Here is a 24,411-nt window from a genome sequence, read left to right as displayed (position 1 = left end):
CCCAACCCACCACAGCCAACCAGTACAGCATATATTTGCTAGATGAAATCTGTTCATGAATTCCTTCATACGCTATCTACTGGGTAGTAGAAAATATGACAGGCACTCTCCTAGGATTTTGGATAATATCCGCGAACAGAACAAATCCAGGTCCTTGAAAAGCTGATGTTCTGGTCTGGAAACTAGAGGTGATGGAAGAGATAATTTGTTGTTGTTCAGTTGCTAAGTCTGAACTCTGCAACCCCATGGACTGCATGTAGCACGCCAGGCTTGCATATACTTCACCATCTCCCAGAGTTTGCTCAAATTCATGTCTACCGAGTTGGCGATGCCATCCAACCTTCTCATCCTCTAAATTTTTTAAAAAATAAGTTACATAAAATGTTACATGGTAATAGATGGAAAAAGAAAAAGTAGAGTTGAATGAGGGGGACTGGGAGGGAAGAGTGAGTTATAATTTTAAATAGACTGAATAGGGAAGTCCTCATTGAACAAAGACTCCCTTCCACTTCCCAGACCTGCAGAATAATAACAGTAATAATACTGTCTGTTGAATCTCAGCAGAGATTCTAAGCACTTACTTTCTCTGTACGAATTCGTTAAAGCCTCATAACAAGCCTGAGATAGCTACTGCTTTTATCTTCATTTGCATAGGCATACACTGAAGCGTAGTGGTTAAATAGCTTGGCTAATATTCTGCAACTAGTCAGAAAGAGTGGTTGACTACCCTTGACCTCTGGTTCCAGGCTTTGACTCTCAACTGCTCTACACAACTGCTTTTTTTTTTTTTTTTAATTTTTTACTGGAGTATAGTTGATTTACAATGTTGTGTTAGTTTCAAGTATACAGCAAAGTGAATCAGTTATACATAAACATATATCCACTCTTTTTTAGATTCTTTCCTCATATAGGCCATTATAGAGCATTAAGTAGAGTTCTTTGTGGTATACAGTAGGTCCTTATTAATAATCTATTTTTTTTTTTGCTTCTCTATCCTACTGACTTTGATTGATAGTTCATTTTAAAAAATGTTAATATATATATTCTATTGTATTTGACTTACAATGGTTCAGGTGTACAGCAAAGTGATTCAGTAAAACGTACATATATATATATTATTTTTCAGATTTTTTCCATTATAAGTTATTACAAGATATTGGCTATAGTTCCCTGTGCTATACCGTATATCTTTGTTGCTTGTTGTGTATCTACATTTTTTTTAAATTAGAAACCTAGCATTCTATTTATACTAAGTCAAACAAGTAGAATCAAAATTGTCATAAATTTTTCAGCTAGGCAAAAATTCATGTTTTCTTAAAATACATATATTATACATACTATATATATGTATACAAAAGCTTTTCTACCGCACTTGATAAAGGCTTGAGAAAGAACATCTAAAAAAACAGAAGAGATGGAGAAATTGGAAAACATAAACTAAATGAAATGGGAGCACTGAATATGAAATAGAAAAAGTCAATGTAACTTTGACTGCATTTCCCAGGTCCCCTCACTGACCACTGCCCTCTCAAGCGTTCTGATCCCAGGCACATGCTTTGTCCAGTCTCTTTCATTGTCTTTGATTCCTGGGATGGGATTTAAAGTCTCTTCATCACGCTGACTTTTGCTGAGAACACTTTAGCTTTATCTGATATCTCTGGACAAGGGGAGCACCCTGAGCTTCATGAAACGCTCTTTGGGCACATTCTGACCAGCAACCCTTTCATAAGGTCACAGTGCTCAAAATAAACACGACATTTTTTTCTCAGTTTTGACATAAAAAGACATCATTTTTCAGCAAATGTCACTGTGGTTTCAAAGCCTAAGTGTGATGTGTGAACGAGCCTATTTGTAAAGTATTTCCTGCTTAGCCATAGGTTGAAATTATGCAAGCCAGTGAGTCCTGAGAACAGCTGCATCAAATTCTTAACACCTGCAAAAGAAAAACAGTTTTGAAAATAGTTTTTCATTGTTTTTAATTTGGGGATCGGTTGGCTTTCTGTTGTTTCAAACTCTGAAGGACCCTCCGATTCACTAAACCTTCAGCTGGAAAGAGAAGTGATAAACTGAAAAAAAAAAAAGTTTACCAAATCTAAGGTAGAGACTTCACTGGAATTACATTTCCATTAATGCACTTAACTTCTGGAATCGGCCTGAGGATTGCCCCTTCAAGCAATGACAGAAGTCCCAGGCTCCAGTCCTCCACTGAGCCCTATAATCACCCTCTTGGCATCCTGGTAGAGTTTCTTTTAGTGGCGGTGGAGGTGGGGGGGTGCGGTGGGGGTCTCCTCTTGTGTGAGGGAAGCGCAGCGCCAAGCTCCCATGACCTGTTGCATCCTCTCCAGCTTTTCAAGCGTTGCATTTCCTGAAATTGTTGCACTGGATCGAAGTGCAGTCGACCCCTTCCCCTTGCACCACCCACCCTCCCTAGCCGAGAGAGAGTTGCTGCTGGGGAGGAGCCCTGGGATGGGGTGAGGTGGGGTGCGAGCTGCTGGAGAGAAACTAAAGCGATGAGCACAGGACAGGAAAAGTGGGAGGAGGAGGAGCGGGGGGCGGTGGGAGGAGGAGGGGGAGGTCGTAAGATGAGCGAGGAGGGAAACGTGTCACCAGCTTGGGTCCGGGAGCTCCGCCGCCACCGCGACTGTGGACTCGCGCCGGAGCGGACTTGAGGCTGAACAGGACCCCGCAGAGCCGGGAGAGGAGGGAGGAGAGGGAGCTGGGCACCGCGCGGTGGCGAGAGCCATCCAGGTCGCTCTTTGCTCGCGGGTGAGAAAACTTTCTCGGGAAGACCGGAAACTTTTCCCCGGGCGCGCAGAGTCGGGCGGAGGCGAGCTGCAGGGGTGCGTTGACTCGAGGTGACTCGGGAGGGGCTGGAGCCTTAGGGTCAGCAGTAGCACGGGATTGAGAACACAGTCGCCGGGCATACCGGGGACAATCCAGCGGGGCTCGCGGAGGGGGCTTGGGGAAAGCGTTACATCTGGGGGCAACCGGGTGGGGGCCCTCGCGTGGTTAAGGGTCCTCGTATCCGACGCTGCAGGCGGGCACAGAGTACGGGGCTCGCGACCACCGTGGGGGGCCGGGGAGGGGAGGAACGTTCCCCGCGTCGGTGGCTTAGGATGGGCGAGGGACGCCGCCGATCCTAGGACCCAGGCTGTGCCTGGAGATCGAAAAAGAAAGTTTGCTTGTAGGTCTCTCTCGTTCTCCCCTTTGGCCCTTTTGAGGTGCAAATCTCAAGAACTGCCCCTACTCGGGCGCGGGCGATTCGGCGCCCCCAAACACTCCATCTTTTCCTGCTATTCCCCCTTCTTTTCGGAGAGAGGCTTGGGAGGGGAGGCCAGAGAAGGGAACCGCTTTGTCCCGAGCGCTGCTGAAGTGCGCACTCCGCAGACTGGGGCGGACTCGGGCGGGCGGCCCTCTTCGCCAGCAGCATCCCCTCTCCGCTACCTCTTTCCCGCCAGCCCTCGTTCTGGGGAGGCTTTCCTCTGCGCGCCTACTGTGCGCGCACGCAGAGCTCTTTGCGAGCACAGGGGGGCGCTCTGGAATCTTGACTCCTGCCTCTAGACTCTGGTTCCAGCTTTCTTCCCCCTTTTCCTAGGGGCGGCCGCCCAGGATCAGACCAGGTTCTGTACTTGCAAACCGTGCTTCAGGAATCGGCTCTGGGGTGCCTCCCTGGTTGGCAATAGGGTTTTCCCCTGTTCTACCTAGCCTCCGCCTTGGGTCACATGCCACCGCCTCTTCCCCCGCGGTGCCGGGAGCCCGCGTTTTGTTGGTCAGCAGTAAGGCGGTGAGTATTTATAGACACCACTGCAGTCCTGCGGTATGCAAGGTTTCAGTTTACGATGCATCTCACAAGACGGAAGGCTCACGCGAGGTGGCTCAGAGGCACATCTGCTCCGGAGACCCACTTGGAAAAGTTATGGGCTAGAATCTCCAGACATTCCTGCCGGGTAGAGTTCTAGACCTATTGCCCACACGGTGCGTGCAGATCCAAACGACCCATTGCAAAGGACCAAAGCGGTCAAGGACACCAAGTCCAGATTGTCTCCGTCTTCTGCACCCCCTCCCCTTTCCCCACCAAAGGGCGCTTGCTGATCAAACCTCAGAGGTGGCCCTTTTTACTTCCCTTTAGTGATCCTGGTCACTGTGGGTGCAGTCATGACATTTCACTGGCCTGCATGCTGCCAAATGTCATGGGACTGTGTTCTAGTAAATTGCTGGGGGAGCGGGGCGGGGGTGGGGGTGGGGGTGGGGGGGGGGCGGGCGGGAGCCGCCGTAACTGACAACAGGAACAGCACCTGTATCAGAAGGCGAGACGGCACTTGCGGAACTAATTTAGCCACGTTTTAAATTTAGTCTCTTGTGAGTTTCCTAGTAGGACTAAGAAAAGTGCAACACTCCTCTCTGTGAAACCTGGCTGGTGGGCCTTCTCTGGTTGTATTGAGCCCAGGAAATCTGACTAAGAGTGCTGTTCAGTGTTTTTATAGAATGTGGCAGATAAAGGCAACAATGCTTGGTTAATCCACAAAGTTGTCTTTGGTTTTATTCAACCCCCAACCATCATCCTTTCAGTATTCCATTGACAATTAGAGCCAGAACCCTCAGTAGTGTAAAAAAGAAAGGTATTAGAAATAAGGTTGTTTGACCTGGTTATTTCTTAAGGGCTTAGTTTAAACAAGCTTATTTCTCAATGAGGAGATGTAATTTCTTTCAGATCCAGAGAGTCATGGTTGTGTTTTTATTTCACATGGGTAAGATTTCAACAATGGTCTGTGTTTGAACATTTCAAAAATCTTGCCTTTATTTTATAAAAGGGGAGGGGGACAAACACCTCTTGAAGTCTTATTATATCAGACTTTGCACTAAGAAACTTTGATATATAATCTGCACCCAAAAAATGAGGAGATAAGTACTATCATTTCCACATGACACAGATAAGTCCACTGAGGCTTAGAGGGCTTAAATTTGTCCAAAGTCATATAACAGGGAAGAGTCAAAGCTAGATCTATTTCTTTTGTTATTATAATCACACATAATGGCCTGCCTCTGAGAATCCTGCCCTTCTGCTTGACTGTTAAGCTAAAGTGCCTTTATTCAGAACTCCTCCACCTGTAGATGGCAGGAAGGAAGACATTAACACATCACTCTGTTTGAGGCTTGCTACTCTAGGAGATACTTGCAAGATTAAATGGCCTTTTTAGTTTGTTTCCTCACCACCCCCCATCACTGATGCAAAAAAGAATCTGGCATCCAGACTCTGACAGGATGGTTATTTTGAGACATTAGTCTGCCATCTTGGTCAGGCGACTTTCCAAATAAAGTCGTGTTCCTTGCCTTAACACCTTGCCTCTTGGATTCACTGCCCTCTGTGCAGCAAGCAGAGCGAGCCTGGACTCAGTAACAGGCACACACACCCTGGAGTGGAGAATGGGTTCCAGATCTGTTACTCCAGCCTTGAAGTGCCAGCCATCTCTGAAGATGTCTTTCCTTTCAGGGCCTCAGTTGTTGATAAGATCATTTTATAGTTGATTAACTGGTGGCTTTTCTCTTTTCTTTCTTTTAAATATCATAGAGTGACTCACTGGGGGGCAGGGAGGGGAGGGTAATCCTCGTCTTATCTTTAAAAACCATCGCACTGGTATTTGAAAATTTCATTCTGGGGATCCAGACCTAATGTCATAATCTTCACTTTGGTTATTAACAATGTACATGCAGTATTTCGACCATTCATCTGTCGAATTGAAATCAATAAGGACTTTGTGGATTTCTTAATACGTTCTCTATCCTAGGGAATTTGTAGGTGTGCATGTGAACAGTCTCCTGTGGTCATTCCTTTTGTACTGCCCTTGTACATGTAGAATACACAGAAACTTGAATTGTAGCCTTTTTTCACCCCCCTCCTTTCTTTTTTTACAGAGATAGATTGATACAGAATTGATGTGAGAAATAGTGTGAGGCCTTCTGAAAGATCTCTACTGTGGTGTGTTCATCATTTAAAGTTTGTTCCCTGGAGTTGCCTCTATATATGCGAAACTAAATTCTTGCTAAAAGCAATGCTTATAGAAACTATCATTTGTTAACTGTTTATTATAAATTAATATTTCAGTGGCTGAGTGTTGGGAATAAAATATTTTGTGGGTTTTGTACAGGCTATGAGTTTAATAATTTGGGAACAGAGACAGTGGTACCCTGATGAGCAGAAGGTACTGTTTTACAAGGGAAGAGTCCCCTTTGGAGCTAAGAAGAAGGTTGAGTGATGCTAAGCAATGATGGGGCATCAGCGTTGAACTTAATTCATGGTTTGGGCAGGGGCTGGAGATTCAAGGTTTACCTTAAAACGTACAGTTAAAGGAGCCAACTTATTTCCTGGGCAGTTACTGGCTAGGTTCAGTCATGGTAATGTTATTTGAACCTCTTACCAATCAAGCAGGTGAACCTCTCAACAATCAAGCAGGTAGATAGTCTTTTCCTGATTTTAAGATGTGAAAAACGAAGACTCAGAGAGGTTAATTACTTTCCTGATGTCACACAGCTATTAACTCAAGCCCCTTGTTCTTTCTAGTGTATTCTGATATGTGTCCTTGAAGGCCTTCCATGAAGAACCTAGGATCCCAGGATCTCAAGAAGGTCCTAGTTGTTCACATGGAAGTTTCTGAATCAGAGCAGTGTGGTCGCATTAAAATGAGAGGACAGGGGCTGGGTTAACATTGGAGGAACCGAAGGGACAGTGTGGGTAATTCTGAGAGTAGTTATTCCATGGAAGAAGGAGAGAGGCCCAGAAGGTGCTGTGACCGTAAGAATTACTGGTGCTGGTCTGGCAGGGGATGGCTGTCGCCCTGGTGGGCAGGACCTGGTGATCAGCCTGCCCAACAGGTGCTGAAACGGGAGAATGCAGGAGGAAGTACTGCCACCTCTCTTGGCCTGGCTTCTGCTGTGAAGAAGCCTCGTTAGAAGCCCCAGGCTATAGTCAATTTAAATTAGGGAGCCCCAGACTTGTTTCCATTTTAATTGGACTTGACTCTTTGAGGTAACAGTCACCCAGTCTCTCTCTCTTTAAATATTCTTTTCTTATGCTTTGCCAGTTTATGGCCTTTGTAGATCAATCCTTGGATTCCATTTAGAGAGAGAGAGAAAGAGAGAGACAAAAAAAATAGTAAAGGTTAGTGATTACCTAAATTGGATTAAGTTCTGTCTAGCAGCAGTTTAAAGAAATACTGCTTGCTCTTTAATTACTGTCAACTAGGAATTTAAATGGTCTATTAAATTTAAGCTGACTTTTTTTCTTCCCCCCCTCTGATAGTTCCAACTCCTAACATATTCTGGTGATTTGGGGGCTTTTTAAATATTTTTCAAATGTGTGGAGGACATTCTCTATCTCCTCCCTTTAAAAAATCTTCCATTTCTGTACAGGATAATAAATGATATTATTATAAACTGGCTTCGTTACGAAGCAGAAGCCAGCAGCCCGGTTTAGCTGGCTCTGTGCTGATTGGAGAGCAAGTCAGTTATCTGAGTTCTTTGTCAGAAATGTGAGGACTGCTCTGTGAGGTTTTGGGGATGGGTCATGGCTTGCTCATTTTTCTCCGTAGTTAAAAGTTAGGTTTAAAATGAAAATCAACCACCTTTACTCTGTGTAAGCTTTCAGTCAAAAATATGAGTGATCTTTTTGGAAGCAGGTGGTGTGTATGCTTTGAGGCTAGGTCTAGAGTGAGCTGGGGTCTTCCCTGGTGGCTCAGCAGTAAAGAATCCGCCTCCATGCAGGAGCCGCAGGAGATGCAGATTCCATCCCTGGGTTGGGAAGATCCGCTGGAGGAGGAAATCGCAACCCACTCCAGTATTCTTGCCTGGAAAATCCCCATGGGCAGAGGGGCCTAGCTGGTCACAGTCCGTAGGGTGGCAAAGAGTTGGACAAAACTGAAGCGAGTGAGCACGCACGCACGCACACAAGCACGCACGCACGCACGCACACATGCACGCACGCACGCACGCACGCACGCACACACGCACTAGGGTGAGGTGAGTGAGCTGTCAAGGGCGTGGCCCTGAGAGAGATACCTCACTAGCCTCACCCTCTTCCTAGCCCTTTTCACTTATGGGTGAACTGTGCCCAGAGGGTCCTGGAGAGCCATGGGACTCACGCTAAGATCCCTCTCCCTCTTGACCATGGCCTCTGGAAAAACCAGGTCAACATCTACCCCTGCCAGTGCCCAAGCAGCCTCTCATAATTATTTGTATGATTTATTTTGCGTATAATCATAGGCTCCAGAAAACATGTACTTACCTCTAATTCTAAGTACACCTCACCTTAATTTTGGGGGGTAAATGTGAGATTTCTCTCAATACTCATCAGTGTTCTGGTTTCACGTTAGCTGGCCACCACGCACCAGCAACACCTCCAGTTTCTTGCTTCTCTCCTCATTTGTTACAGCACTTTATTCAACTTTGCTGGCTCTTCTGGACGCAGGCCGAGTTCTGTGTTTTGTTGAAGGCATCTGTGACAACGGTTGTTTCTAGCAAATACTAGGATTAAGGGACCGCTTGGGACTGCCTTGGCCACTCAGGAACTAGAATATATGTCCATTTAGCTGAGCCTGGGAGAATACGTGAAGGAATTTGTTTTCCTCTTCTTCCCAAGGACTAGGAGCAAAAATCCAGCAAGGACTCTGATGTGCGTCTGTATTATTCTGAACTAAGCTGCCTCACACCCTGTTACAACCTGCTCGTGACCTCAGCTGGGTAAATCCTCCGTGTAAAGCCTTTTACCCTTGTCGTTGAATTCTAAATACTCCTCTGGAACGGGTTCAGCATTTTTCCGCAGGTGTCGTTGGGGGAGACCACGTCAGCTGCCGCCGTCATTTTGGAGAACTCTGCTACTTGCTGGCCACTGGAGTCCACCACTGTGGCAGCTGTGTGACCACTTTCATTGTAAAATATCTGCCGGCAAAAGTGGTGGGCGAACATGGTTATCCCATGCAGTGTTCTGAGATCATTAAAAAAAATCTCAGCCAGCAGGATAATTGATTCCTTTCAGGCTTCAGAAAAGTCCCCAAGACACCCCCAAAGGTCAGTATCAACTTTGCAGATGAGAGAGTTGTACAAAAAGGCCATATGTTGGTCCTGGCTGGCATCTCAGAGATAGTGCAGGACAGGGATTTGAGATCTGGGTTGATCTGGATTTGAGATCAGAGACTGCCGTGGGCAAGCAGTCTGACGGGGGCCAATTGCTCACTGTTGCTGTCTACAAAATAAATTCCGACATGGCCAAGGAAGCCTGGTCTAGGGCTGTGCTTCCTCAGGTAAATGCAGATCACCCAGGGATCTTGTTAAATCACAGAATCTGATTCAGTGGGCATGCGGTGGGGCCTGAATGTCTAACAAGCTCCCAAGTGATGCCGATTCTGCTGATTCTTAGGTCTCAAGTTAAGTAGCCAGGCACTAGAGTCTGACCAGGGTCTCAACTTATCCATATCGACACTTGGGGCTGGATAGTTCTTTGTCATAGGAAGCTGTCCTGTGTTCTGTAGAATGTTTAAAAGCATCCCTGACATCTATCGGCTAGATGCTTGTGGTACCTTCCACACCTCCTCACATTATAGCAGCAAAAGATACCTCCAGACATTGCTGAATGTCTCCCTCGGGAGGAGATGGGGGCAAGATCACCCTTGGTTGAGAACATTAGTTTTTGCTAGACTGGTGTTGTAAAGGCTGGCTGTACGTCAGGATAGCCTGGAGTTCTCCTCTTTGAAATTATGCAAAAGTATTCATCCCAGACTTGAGTCCTGGTGCTATTGGACTCAGTTATGAAAGTCCTCCCTTTCATAACTGTGGGACTGGAGACAAGTTCCTTCCCTGGCCTCTGAACCAGAAACTCTTTACTTCTAAAATAGGGGCCATAGTGATGCCTACTTCTGAGAGTTGTTGGGGAGATCAGATGAGGTGAATGTGAAAATGAGCTTTAGAAACTAGTCATCCCTTGGTATCTGTAGGAAACTGGTGCAGGAGGTCTCTCTTCCCTGGACTGAAATCCAAGGATGCTCAAGTCTTTACACGTGGCCCTCTGTATTCGAGGGCTCAGAACCCACAGATCCCTAAAGCTGACCATACAAAGTGTTGTGCAGGTGCCAGTGGTGAGTGGTCTACCACAGGCCTCTGGAAGTTTTATTTTGCTGGTCCGATTATTTTTCCCAGGTCTGGATTCATCTTCCTACAGGCCTCCTGAGTGACCATCACACTCTTTTCCTCGTTATTCATCTGGCCCTGGCAGTTACGAACTATACTTGTTTTTCTGTAGCCAACTGTTTAAGGCAAGGGGCCTCAAACTGGCAGCCCAGGGGCCAGACTTGGGCATCAGAAATGTCCTGTTTGGTTTGAGTCCTGTTTTGAAAAAAAAAAAAAAAAAAGATTATTTGCTCCAGTATTTAAAAATTGGGAGATTTGACACGTAAACCCTGGCTTCCAGCTTTTTTTTTAAGAAATAGAAAGAAGACTGAGGGTTCTCCTTAGTCTGCTGTGGCCCCACCTGGGCCTCCAAGCCTGGGCGTGTTCTCTGCCTCGGGCCACTGCAGGCATTGAGTTGTTTGCCATCAGTGCTTTAGGCCTTCCTGTGTTTTTCTTTAATCACGACCAAATTCCTGTTCCTTTTTTCTCTTTTCTTTATTATTGATAAGACCACATCTGGCTCTTCTTTGTGCTCTGGATAGTGGGTGCTTACTGATATTTATTAAAGCGTAATATTTGGTCCCTTCCTTGTCAGATTTTAAAAGGGTACCTGTTGAGCTTTACCTCCAAAAGCTTGTTTTTTTCTTCCCCAGATTTCCTTCCCAGTGTCCAGTGCTCGTATTCTTTAGAGAAACAGACAAGAAAAAGGAGAGCATGTATTTTTCGGGCGACCTTTCATTAGCTTTGCTTTGTAACTGGAGAAGGCGATTTAATCTTTCTGCCTCGGTCTTGTCTCAACCGTCCATCTTCAATTACAGCCGTTGGTGTAATAGTGCATTTATAGCATGACTTTTGAGTATTTCCTGTGAGCCCCTGAGCCCCTTGGAGGCAGATACTCCATTCTTCCTTGTTCTGAACCGTTTTTTCCTACTCAGATCCTGGCACACAGCAGACCTTCTAACATGTGGTTGTTACATGAACTTGAATCGAACTCATGACCTCCCTGAAATGATCAGATCCCAAGAGCCCCTTCAGGCTCCTGCCTCTCTCCAGCGCTCTTTGCACTTGGCCCCATGACATGGGAGAAGAGCCCCTTCCCTTTGTCTTCTTTTCTTATGAGAAAGCACTCCATCTTGTTCCTGCAATGAGAGAGTGAAGCTAATTTTTAGTAAATCACACATGTTATTCTAGAGCACATCTCCCCACCCTGAAAACTCTTGCTGGCTGCCAGACAGTAGCTTCTGACCGCTCTGTCACCCCTCAGGGTTTTATGTATGTTCCATGTCAGCAATTACATCATGCGTGGTCAGTCTCTGCGACCACTGGTGTCTAGACTTTTCAGTTTATCATCTGGGAGGCACTGCAGAATCACTCTGGATGGCATTTATGGGCCACACCCAAACAATTTGCTCTCCAAGAAACCTGATACTTAAAGTGGGGCTTCGAGAGGAGCAAATAAGAGGTGTGGTTATTCCCCACAGTTTTGTTTGACTTGTATCACAGGAGGGGATTTTTCTGATGATTATATTGTGGTTGGCAGGCCTGGGTGATGATGCTGGAATGAAATAATTATTTCTAGATGGATCGGGATTGTCAGTGCTCTGAGTTCCAGGGACATTTTGCCAACCTTATGAAGCAGAGAGAAACAGGCGCTTGCATCCTGTTTGTGCCAGTATTTACTCTTGCACAAATTCGGACTCCCAGACTCTTCCGTCTGCGTCTGATTTCCAGCGGAGGACTGAGAAAGTTGTCTCATTCTTCCTGTTGAACTTTTTCCATAGTCCAAACTTGACTCCTAACATTTTCTTGTTTGTGAGAATGTCTGTCTCCTGCTGGTTTTTGTCTCCTACAAGTTGCAAAGGTGGGTCTTAATCCAAATAAGTGTGCCATGTCCTGCAGCCGGCACCTTCCTCTGCTGTGCTTGTAGGTTCCACTGACCAGCAGGCAGACCCAGGACTTCTTGCCCACGTGGCCTAGGTCCAGTGATGCTAAGGTGGACCCCAGTTCAAGCAGAAGGAAGGGTATTTTTCTGGTCCCTTGTGTATGCTTGGCTCTAATGGGTGAAGAATCTGCCTGCAATGTGGGAGACCCAGATTCGATCCCTGGGTTGGGACGATCCCTTGGAGAAGCGAATGGCTACCCACTCCAGTATTCTTGCCTGGAGAATCCTATGGACAGAGGAGCCTGGCGGGCTGTGATACATGGAGCTGCAAAGAGTGGGACATGACTGACTGACTAAGAGTTTCACTTTCAGAAATGAAAGGGTTGTTCCACTTGCTGGTCTGGAAGTCCACATTTCATCCCAATATTCAACCTTATTTCCTGGGCATCTTTTATGTGCATAGCACTGTGCGCATAGCAGGGTATAATGGCGAGCAAGTCCAGCCAGCTCTCACACGTCTTTGAAGAACTTACGTGCCCTCAGGGCCAGTCAGGCTGTGAACAAGTAAACAAGCGCAATGACTTCAGCTCTCTCGAAGGGACTATGAAGAAACAAAAACCTCCTTCCTGTAAGGGACAGAACTCACTGGCTGCCTGAACCGGGTAAGAAGCTGTTGGCGATGGTTGAGAGGGGAAGTATGGGAGGTGGGCCTGTGGCAGACCTGTTGTTAAAACGGTGGGTTGGAGGTTCAGGTCGTGGAATCAGGTGGGATTTGACTTTTGGTCCCACTTAACTAGTTTTCTGGCAAGTTAATTCCCAGGCTTCAGTTTCTTCCTTTGCAAAATGAAAATAATAAAAACTGCCTCATTGCTTTAGGGCAGAAATGGACTGAGATGATAGTTGCTCACAGAGGCTCAGCATTACCCCACCATCTGGGCCAGCCTCTGATGATGGTTAGTATATTCCTACCAACACCGACAAGAGGAAAATCGTCATGGGAAGCAATTGATCTGGAAAATGGTCCCACTGTTCTTAAAAACGTTCGGGCACCAGGTAGCTCAGATCTGGTTTCCTAGGTTGGCTTAGCAGGCTGTTTGCTATGTGTTTCTTTTAGCGAAATCTCAGGGGCTGCTGACTGGCCCTGTTTGAAGAGTGTATCTGGGTGTGTATGTAGTGTAGAGGGGAGGAGAGGGTGCTTGTGGCTTCACTGAGGAAGCAATGATGGAGTAAGGATGAGATAAGAGAGAGAGCTGGTTAGTTAAGAGTTTGACCAATTAGATGATACGGCAAGTGGGAGATGACAGAAGGCTGAGGGCTGGTTCTGCGTTTGCACTGTGTCAGGGTCTAATCCCCCTCGTGGTCTGTCAAAGGGGCCTAGTTATGTGGGCCTCACAGGGTAGGGGTTGAACACATGGCTGGTAGTGCTGAGAGGTTACCATGGCCATCGGCAAGTCTCTTACTTACCTGAGAAATCAATGGATCTTAGGAAAGGAAGTTATTTATCCAAGGCCACAGCAGCTGGGTAGTGCGGGCTTACGTTATACTCTAATTAGGCTCTGGGTAAAAAGTGTGAGAAGGCTGGTGGTCATAGCTATGATGGGATAAAATAAAGGTCACAGACCCATATGCATGCTAAGCTGCTTTAGTCGAGTCCGACTTTGTGACTTTATGGACTGTAACCCACCAGGCTCCTCTGTCCATGGGACTGTCCAGGCAAGAATACTGGAGTGGGTTGCCATTTCCTATTCCAGGGGATCTTCCCGATTGACCCACGGATCTCCTGCAGCCCTGTATTGGCAGGCAGATTCTTTACTACTGGGAACCCTTCCTATCCCAGCTGGGAAGGGTTATGTGAGGCACCTAAGGTGTTAGTCCGCCTGGTGAATTAGTTGCCAACTCTTGCACATTGAGTGATTTAAACATTTTAATAGGTCTGGATTTGGGGCTTCTCTTGAAAACTTCAGATCTGGGACAGCTGGGCTTTTACCCTAAGATGGCAAAATCCAGATTGGATTGGTCTGTGGACGCCTCCTTGAACCTGGGTTGTTTCTGTCCACTCTTCGGGATGTTTTAGGCTCAGCCCTTTGGGATGGTTTGTGATGCATGATGCGAAGATGGAAAGAAATTGGTTCTCCCCTTCATCTTTTCTTACCAGGGTTTATTTTCTGGCCCATTTATCCCTCCACAAGGCAGCTCCTATTGTAGAATAAATGCTAAATAAATAAATTTATGTTGAATGAATGAGTGGTAATTTTAGAGCATTGCCCTGGGGATCAGGAGCCCAGTTTGAATCCCACTTCTAAGAACTGAGTGACTGAACAAATCTTATAAGCTATGTTGTATTGGACTTTTGAGAAGGGGAGGGAAGTGGGGGGGGGGCATCACTTGTTTTTACTTATTTATTTGAAAAAGTAATACATTTTCATGTTTCAAAATTTTAAAATTACATAAGGGTTTATAGAGAAAGTGCTCCCCTACTGAGTTCCTGCCACCCATCTTCCTTCTGGGGGAAAACCAGGGTTACCAGTTTCTGGTCTGTCTTTTCAGAGATACTTCATGCTCCTTTAGTGAAATATGCAAATATGCTTTTTCATCTTTTTTATGTAGATGGGAGCCTAACGTACACATGATTCTATGTTTAGCTTTTTAATACGCTTTGTTCAGAGCGTCCCCGGAGAGCACCCCAGTCAGTGCAATGCAGTTTGTTGACCCTTCTTTCTTAGATCCCAGTGTATGGGACACCATAGTAGTCAGAGCCAGTCCTCGGTGCTGAGCATTTGGGGTCTTCCCGACCCCTGGCTGTTATAAAGAAGGCTGTAGGAAAGCTCTGGTTTTAGAAGCCACTCGACATGCCCAGAGTAACATCCCTGGAAGTAGCGTTGCTGTGTCCGAGGATACAACCTTCGTCATTTTGTGTGTGTTAGTCACTCAGTCATATGTGACTGTGACCCCGTGGACTGTATCTCACCAGGCTCCTCCGTCCATGGTATTCTCCAGGCAAGAATACTGGAGTAGGTTGCCGTTTCCTTCTCCAGAGGATCTTCCCAACCCAGGATCGAACCCAGGTCTTCCGCATTCCAGCCAGATTCTTTACTATCTGAGCCCCCAGGTTGTAGATCTTGTCAGATTTTCCTCCCTGGCGGTTGCCCCAGACTGCACTCTGTCAAGCCCCACACTGGATGTCATGTCTGGGAACCTGGGAGGCTTCATGGAGAACAATGTTCTATAAAAATTTAATACTAGCTCCAATTAGGGGGTTTCCCACTATGGGTGAGGCCATGATCTAGGCTGCCTCATTTAATGCTAATAACATTGAGATAAATATCACATTCATTTGACAGATGAGGAAACAGAGATTCAGAGAGATTGAGTCATTTATCCAGGTCAGCCAGCTGGTACATCATAGAGGTTGGATTTGAACCCAGGCTTGTCGGATTTCAATATTCGGATGTTTTCATGCAGTAATTTCAATCAGTTCAGTTCAGTCACTCAGTCGTTTTCAGCTCTTTGCGACCCCATGAATTGCAGCACGCCAGGCCTCCCTGTCCACCACCAGCTCCCGGAGTTCACTCAGACTCACATCCATCGAGTCAGTGATGCCATCCAGCCATCTCATCCTCGGTCGTCCCCTTCTCCTCCTGCCCCCAATCTCTCCCAGCATCAGGGTCTTCTCCAATGAATCAGTTCTTCGCATGAGGTGGCCAAAGTACTGGAGTTTCAGCTTTAGCATCATTCCTTCCAAAGAAATCCCAGGGCTGATCTCCTTCAGAATGGATTGGTTGGATCTCCTTGCAGTCCAAGGGACTCTCAAGAGTCTTCTCCAACACCACAGTTCAAAAGCATCAATTCTTCGGCTCTCAGCCTTGCCAACTCTCACATCCATACATGACCACAGGAAAAACCATAGCCTTGACTAGATGGACCTTAGTCGGCAAAGTAATATCTCTGCTTTTGAATATGCTGTCTAGGTTGGTCATAACTTTTCTTCCAAGGAGTAAAGTGTCTTTTAATTTCATGGCCGCAGTCACCATCTGCAGTGATTTTGGAGCCCCCAAAAATAACGTCTGACACTGTTTCCACTGTTTCCCCATCTATTTCCCATGAAGTGATGGGACCAGATATCATGATCTTAGTTTTCTGAATGTTGAGCTTTAAACCAACTTTTTCACTCTCCTCTTTCACTTTCATCAAGAAGCTTTTTAGTTCCTCTTCACTTTCTGCCATAAGGGTGGTGTCATCTGCATATCTGAGGTTATTGATACTTCTCCCGACAATCTTGATTCCAGCTTGTGTTTCTTCCAGTCCAGCGTTTCTCATGATGTACTCTGCATATAAGTTAAATAAGCAGTAAAGCCGTCTGTAATTTGAGGTATCGGACTCCTCACCTGATACTTGTTTATGGTTTCTGTGTCTCCCAGCAAGACTATCACTCTCTGGCTGGCTCATTTGCGCATTCATCAAATATCTGTGGAATTCTTGCACTATACTGCACTCTGGGGATGCACTTGGCAACAGAGTAGACACAGTCCCTGCCGTTATGGACCTTATGGAAACAATAAGGAATATTTCTGTAGTGATTTATTCTGGGGTCCACATCCTCTGGGATCTAATGCCTGATGCTCTAAGGTGGATCTGATGTAATAATAATAGAAATGAAATACACAATAAATATAATGAACTTGAATCACCCCAAAACATCCCCTGCCCCCATCCATGGAAAAACTGTCTTCCACGAAACTGGTCCCTGGTGAGGAGGGTGCTCTGTGGGGTGGTGCGACCTGATCGGGGTGGAGGGGCCGGGAGAGAAGGAGTAGGACCTCTCTGAGCAAGTGAAGTTTAGGTGATAAAGGGTGTGCAGGTTTGAGCCTGGATAAGTGAATAGGAACTATTTCACACAGAGGGCACAGCACATGCAAAGGTCCTGGGGCAGGAGAGAGCAGGTGGTATTAGAGGAAATGAAGGAAAGCTGGTGTGCAGAGTGAAGGGAAGTGAGAATGTGAGGAGGAAGTTTGGGGATTTATTCTAAGACCTGTAGGGAGCCTTTGAAAGCATTGGAGCAACAGCTCTGTGAGCATAGCAGGCACTGGGGTGTTGGGTTTGTGTTCAAAGCAGCATCTCCATTTCCTTCTCTGTAAGATGGGGAAGATGATAGCACACAGGGCTTCCAAGCATTTTTTTTTAATATGTTTATTTTTAATTGAAGGATAATTGCTTTACAATATTGTGTCGATTTGTGCCATACATCATCATGCATCAGCCAGAGGTATACATATGTCCCCTCCCTCTGGAACCTCCCTCCCACCTCCACCTCATCCCACCCCTCTAGGCTGTCACAGAGCCCCAGTTTGAGTTCCCTGAGTCTTACAGCAAATTCTCATTGGCTATCTGTCTCACATATGGTGGTGTATCTATTTCAATACTTCTTTCTCCATTCATTCCACCCTCTCCTTCCCTCCTCTGTACGCACGAGTCTGTTCTCTATGTCTGAGTCTCCATTACTGCCCTGCAAACAGGTTCATTGGTACCATCTTTCTAGATTCCACATATATGCGTTAATATATGTTATTTGTTTTTCTCTTTCTGACTTCTCTGTATAATAGACTCTAGGTTCATCCACCTCATTAGAACTGACTCAAAGGCATTCGTTTTTATGGCTGAGTAATATTCCATTGTATATATGTACGACAGTTTCTTGATCCGTTCATCCGTCAGTGGACATCTACGTTGTTTGTATGTCCCAGCTATTGTAAATAGTGCTGCAATGAACATTGGGCTACAATGAACATGTGTCTTTTTCAGGGGCTTTCTAACACTTTGACAGTAGGAAATACTGATAAATTTAGTCTCAGTAAATGTGTGATATGCACATTTCCCCAAATGGGTGGTCTGATATTTTCTATTCTAATCTATATCACGAAAGGTTTTGGGTCAAGCCCCCCTAAATTCATTTCAAAGGCACCAAGATAAGGCATGTCAAGTGCCTGTCCCTTTCTTTGCCCTCAGTGAATATGCCATCATTCTCTGGGGTCATCATGATCAAGATTGCTCTGGCCATAGTTAAGAGAATGGATGGGTGGAGTTGAATGACGGTATCTAAATCCTGAGGGTGTGGAAGGTCACTGGCTCTTCATCTCTGTGTTCGTGTCCCAGGGGAGGAGCTCCATGCTGGGCTTCCTGCCTTCAGGGCCACCTGGGTGGGGGTGAAGGGGCCTATCAGATGAGCTGTCTGTCTGGTTTCCCTGGGAACGGGCTTCTCCTGTTTTCTGTTTTCTGGGCGGCCACATCAGACTGAGTACCCAGTTTTGTTTGACTTCTTTGTTATTTACCCTCAGAATGGCTTTTTCCTGGAAGCCTCCGAGTCATTATAAGCCACCCACTTCTTTAAGTTTTGCCATGATCCTACTTCCCTTTTCAGAGCCGAGGGTTGGAGCCTTAGTACGATAGAATTTATTTGCATTTTCCACTAGGTATACCACCTTCTTCTGCCCACTGGTCCAGCCCGTAGGCTGCCCCCCTTCCCCGTGCCCTGGCCCTAGAAGCCGAGAGGAGAAGGCAAGACACCACATTCTTCTCCAGGATACACATTGTGGATCCCGAGTTTCCAAAGTAACCCCATGCAATGAGCCTGGGGGAGAGCAAGGCCAGTGACAGCACCCAGGAGCCCTCTAACTGCCTCATGCTTCATGGACACAGGACTCTGGCTTCCCAGATAACTGAAAAGCACCCAAAACTTAACTACTTAAATCATTCTAGAAGCATATTTTCCTAAGTGTTAGCCTCATTGGTCCTTCATAGAGAACACCTACTGAAACACCGTGGTTTCTGTAACTCAGAGACTTTAGGCAAGGAAGGTTTTGTGATCGTGTCAGTGATGATGGTGGTGGTGGTTGTAGCTGAATTGTGTCCCCCTAGAATTTGTATGGTGAGATCCAGCCCCTAGAATCTTAGAATGTGATTGTATCGGGTTGGCCAAAATGTTCATTTGGATTTTTCTGTAACATCTTAAGGGGAAAAAAACCCAACAAGCCTTTATAGCCAATGTAACATTTTAAGATAGGGAATTTGAGGAGCTGACTGAGTTAAAACGAGCTCATTACAGTGGACCCTCATCCAATATGACTAGTGTCCTTATAAGAAGAGGAAGTTTGGACAGAGAGACACCAGGGATGCAGGCACATGGAGGCAAGTCGACGCGAGGACACAGGGTGGCCGTCTGCAAGGCAGGGAGAGAGGCCTCAGGAGAGAACCACCTTGCTGACACCTTGATTGTGAACTTGTAGCTCCTGAACTGTGAGAAAATAAATGTCTGTTGCTTGAATCCACCCCGTCTGTGGTATTTGGTTATAGCAGACTGAGCAGGCTAAGACAGCAGCGGTGGTGGTGGTGGTAATAAAAGTAAGCAATAGGTAGCAGATATCGCTCCAGTACTTTTGCCTGGAAAATCCCATGGACAGAGGAGCCTGGTGGGCTGCAGTCCATGGGGTCGCGAACAGTTGGACACGACTGAGCGACTTCCCTTTCACGTTTCACTTTCATGCATTGGAGAAGGAAATGGCAACCCACTCCAGTGTTCTTGCCTGGAGAATCCCAGGGACGCAGAGCCTGGTGGGCTGCCGTCTATGGGGTCGCATAGAGTCGGACACGACTGAAGCAACTTAGCAGCAGCAGCAGCGGATATCAAGCGCTCGCTGCATACCAAGCCTATTTTAAATCTTCCCTTAAATCGTCTCAACCAGCCCCACACCATCACTACCACCACCAATCCTAAGTCGCCTGCCTCGATTGGAAGTGGTGACACGGAGCCTGGCTCTGGCCCTTTTGGTCTGAACCTCCATAGCACGTGGGGTGGCACCTGCGTGATTCCAGGAACCATGCCAAGCTGCTCATAGATCATCTGGCTCGGCAGCACCACAGCTCTCCAGGCTCCCATGTTTTCGATGTAGACCCTGCTGTGCAGGGTGGGCCAGGGACACAGTGAGTATATTCATTGGTGGTGGCTGCAGTAACAAATGCCCACAGCCTTGGTTTGCTTTAAACAACAGGCGTGGGGACTTCCCTGGCTGGTCTCGTGATTAAGACTTTGACTTCCAGTTTGGGGGAGAATGGATACATGTATATGTATAGCTGAGTCCCTTTGCCACTCCCCTGAAACTATTACAACATTGTTAATTGGCTATACTCCAGTACAAAACAAACAGTTTTGCAAAATTAACACATAGCGTTTCAGAAAAGGCTTAGACTTCCAATGCAGGGGATGCAGGTTTGATCCCTGGTCGAGGATCTAAGATCCCACATCTTAAGCCAAAACACCAAAACATAAAACAGAAGCAATACTGTAACACATTCAATAAAGACTTTAAAAATGGTCCACATTTAAAAAAAAGTCTTAAAAAAAACGGAACTGTATTTTTTCACAGTTCTGGAGTCAGAAGTTCAGAATCGATGTATCATAGGATCATACGCCCTCCAGAGACTCTAGGGGTGAATCTCGTTTTCTTTTTCACAGCATACCAACTTGCAGCTGCATCGGGAGAGTCTGTTTCTTTCCCCTTTCGGCTTCCTCTGGTGGCTGCCAGCGTTCCTTGGTGTGTGGCTGCATCTCTCCCGTCTCTTCTCTGTCTTTGCATCTTCTCTCTGTGTGTCTGTGTCTCCTCCTCTATCTCCAGTCTCCTGCAACCCTCTTATCGGGGTACATGTAATTGTATATATAGGCCCATCTGGATAATCCACACTAAACTTCTTCTCTCCGGATCCTTGACTTAATTACATGTTTTGCCACCCAAGGCAATGGTCTCAGGTTCTGAGGACTAAGAAGTGGCTCCATCTTTGGGGGCCAGTTTTTCTGCCTCCTACAGTCAATGAGTGGCAGAATGAGCACTGATGCCAGAGTTTGCCTGATTCGAAAGCCTCTGGTGACCACTCATCCTTGAGAGCTACAGTCATTCCCGTTAATTAGTGGTATGTTAGTGAACTCCGGGAGATGGTGGTAGACAGGGAGGCCTGGTGTGCTGCGATTCATGGGGTCGCAAAGAGTCGGACACGACTGAGTGATTGAACTGAACTGAACTGAACTGTTCCATTTGGGCTTCCCAGGCGGCACAATGGTAAAGGATCTGCTTGCAATGCCAGAGACACAGAAGACATGGGTTTGATCCCTGGCTGGGGAAGATCACCTAGAGGAGGAAATAGCAAGCCAACTCCAATATTCTTGCCTGGAAAATTCCATGGACAGAAGAGCTTGGTGGGCTACAGTCCATGGGGTTACAAAGAGTCAGACATAACTGAGCAACTGAGTAGCAACCGTTCCATTTAGGGGGTACCGTAGTTGATTAACCTGTCCCCTCTGGGTGGATATTTTGGTAGTTTCCAGTTTTTCATTACTGCAAAAAACTGGCATATTTGCTAGTCTTCAGGACCATGTCACCATTTCTGTAGGGTACATTCTTAGAAGTGGAACTACTGGGCCAAAGGGCCAGTAATTCTTAGCTTGCTTCACTCTGTGACCAACCCCCACCCCACTGCCACCCAGAAACCACGCTGCAGGAAAGGAGTTGAAAGGCATCATGCCTCAATAAATAACATCCTGAGTTACCCAAGGCCCTAATGCTCTATGACCACCATGGGGGCTCAGAGACCTGGCCTGCTCCCAACTGGAGTATTTTCCAGATGTTTGTGAGGTCGCCATAAGCCGGAGGAAGTGTTGCTATGTTCCCACTGCTGTCATTGCCTAGAGATTTAGAAATAACAAGTTATTTATTTAACAAGCACTTATGAAGCATTTGCTGTTTGCCACGCACTCTTCCATCTAAGTGTTTTACAAATATCCTCCTTTTATCCTCATTCAACCCTGAGGTTGTCACGCTAGCTAGCTCATCTCCTGCAGGAGGTGACTGAGCCTCAGAGAGGTCAAGAGACTTGCCAAGGTCGCACAGATAGTAAGGGGCGGGGTGTCTAACTAAAGCAGTCCAAGCTTTCACCATTCCTTGTTTTCTGCTTGTGCTCCCCTGGCCACAAATGTGGTCTTAGTGTTCCTTACGTCTGTTTATCCATCTCTGGGGCATGAGGTCTAAATTTTAACATGACATTCTGTGACTAGATGTTCCTGCCGAACTTGGTAGCTTCAGTTGTGATTCTCCTGGCCAGCTCTGGTCTCCCAGGAAAGGGAGGATGGGCTGAGGCCAGTCCATTAGGATAGGATGAGGCCAGTCGTCAGTGATCTGCCTCCTAATAGCTGTGTGACTTCTGGCAGGTTGCTTAACTTCTCTGATCTTCAGATGGGGTTTGGTGACAGCGTTTGTCATCAGGTCAGGCAGGCAGTTGGTGCCTTATGAATTGCTAGTCTTCATTTTTATCTTCAGCAGTGCCTTTAGGCTTGAGGTTACAGAGATGAGTAAGTCTCGATCTGATTGCTGTCTTCAAAGAGCCTACAGAATGGGGACTGGGAAACTTTCTAGATAGGAATGAGGGAACCTGAGTTCTAGCCAGTCCCAGCTCTCTCCTACCTCGAACATCAGACTTTGCTCTGCTACTCTAAGCCTCACTTTTGCCCCCTGTAAGCGGGAGCCTGGCCTGGCTTCACGCCGAAGCCCCGCCTGTCGTGTGAGTTTCCGCCTTGCCCTGTTTAGGTCGGGACGAGCCCGGGTGTGAAGAGGCAGTGCCATGGCAGGTGGACACCGGCTGTGTCAGCTTTTCCCTTTCAGGCCCCTCTCGTCAACGCGAACAACAGCTTCCTCTCGGTGCTCTGGGGAGGCCTCTTGGCTCCAGCCGGAAGTAGGCATGGTGGATGAAGACAGCATTGGAATGTCTGTATCTGAGGGTGGCAGGTTTTGCAGGGGACGAATGAGTCAGAGACGCTCCTGGCTGTGTGTTCCTGCGCGGCTGATGCGAGGCCGAGGACGCCGCGGTCATCATCTTTTTGGCTGAAAGTCACCCGTAGTTAAAAGGGTTGCGTATGTGGATGGGGCTGCCCATGAGGCTTGCGTGCACACGGCTTGGAGCAGGAAGCCTGGCAGTGGGGTGGGAGGCAGTAACTGAGAAGTGGGATGAGGGGCAGGAGCCTGCCCCCGGGGTCCGCTGTGTTGCCCAGCCTCCTGGAGAAGTGATGTTTCGGCAGGAAACCAGAAGACTCGAATGATGCCTTCTGCTCACCTTTTTACTTCCCTGTACAGGTGCCCCTGAGTGGGAGGCAGCTCCATCACCTGGAGTTTAGGATCCTCGTAAATGGAGTTAATATCCCATAATTACGCAGATGAATTGCACTTAACAGGCTCATTTAAAGAAAGGCGGTGAAACAGAGTCTCTCTTAATGGTGTGACCTTTACCAGGCAAGTTAAATCCCAAAGCCAGCTAGTTTAAGGCGTCTGAAGGGCTCCCGTGGTTTTATTACTGCATTGCCCCACTCATTTATTTGCATAGATCTTTCCACCTTCCAGGGGCACTTGTGGGGTTATTGAGACCCTCTGAAAGTGAGAAGGCCTAGCATGACTTCCTCAGCATTTATTGGTAAAGTTTAGTCATCATTGGCTCATTCTGAGAATGGGGTGAAGGGCAGACTGTCAGAGAAAGTGGGACACGTTTAAAAAATGTCAGACGTAGGATGAGCAATTCCTTTCTTGGCTCCTGGTTTCACAAGTTCATTGTCACTGTGCCCACTGTCTACAGGGAGTGATAGCCCTGCCCACGCCCTCTGGATGGACAGTCTCAGGGCCCAGCTAGCAGCCTTAGTGCTTCGCGGACAAGGGCAGCTTGTTTCCCTGGGAGGAGGGACCTGGATTCTTCCTTCTTCCAACACCGCAGCTGGGCCTGCAAAACCTGCTCCCCCTGCCAGCTGGAAAGTTGGCATTTGTGGCTGGAATATCTTTTTCTTTCAGTGTTGGTTTTGGGGACACAGCAGAATAAGCTGGTGAGGTGCCACTGAAAATACTTTTGGGCTAACCCTAAAGCTTTGGAAGAAAAAAGTGACCGTGATCTTGGTGATTTGCTTTTGTCCTTCCCTCTGACCAGTTCCCAAACTCACTTTGCATCGTCAGTTTGGGCTTGACGCTGACCGAAGAATAAAAGACTGAAAGAGCAGGTTCAAAAGTGCCCAGAAAAGAGAGAAAGTCAGATCTGAATAGAAATAGCCAGTGCTTGAGAGCCTTGGGTCTGCTATTTTGCTGGGCATGTCACACCATCTCATTTCCCCTCTTATCTGTCCTGTGAGGTTGGCATTGCTAGCAGCTGAGGACTCTCAGACTCAATCAGCCCGAAGTCACACAACTTGGGAGTGACCTTGTTAAAATTCGAACCCAGATTCACTCAAAGTCATTAACCATGGAGTCATAAAGGTTTCCAGGAGACAATATCATTGAACCCAACCCTGCAGGGTAAGTTAG

At 46.8% G+C, this 24,411-nt stretch overlaps 1 protein-coding gene across 4 annotated transcripts in view; it reads left to right on the top strand.

The window, feature by feature from the left end:
• The window catches only part of PRR5L (proline rich 5 like), a 79,329-nt gene continuing 57,488 nt past the window's right edge, over positions 2,571-24,411 (top strand). Inside the window, exon 1 of one of the 4 annotated variants that reach the window (XM_018059232.1) lies at positions 2,571-2,766. The gene's annotated coding sequence lies outside the window, so the exon portion shown is untranslated. Of the gene's footprint in view, positions 2,767-2,794; positions 2,841-23,015; positions 24,403-24,411 lie in introns of those variants that run through there. The other 3 variants (XM_018059229.1, XM_018059230.1, XM_013969814.2) reach the window with 3 other exon arrangements.

Source organism: Capra hircus, chromosome 15, assembly GCF_001704415.2.
Source record: "Capra hircus breed San Clemente chromosome 15, ASM170441v1, whole genome shotgun sequence".
In the NCBI taxonomy this organism is placed as follows: Eukaryota; Metazoa; Chordata; class Mammalia; order Artiodactyla; family Bovidae; genus Capra; species Capra hircus.
This window is presented reverse-complemented; position numbering and strand designations above follow the sequence as displayed.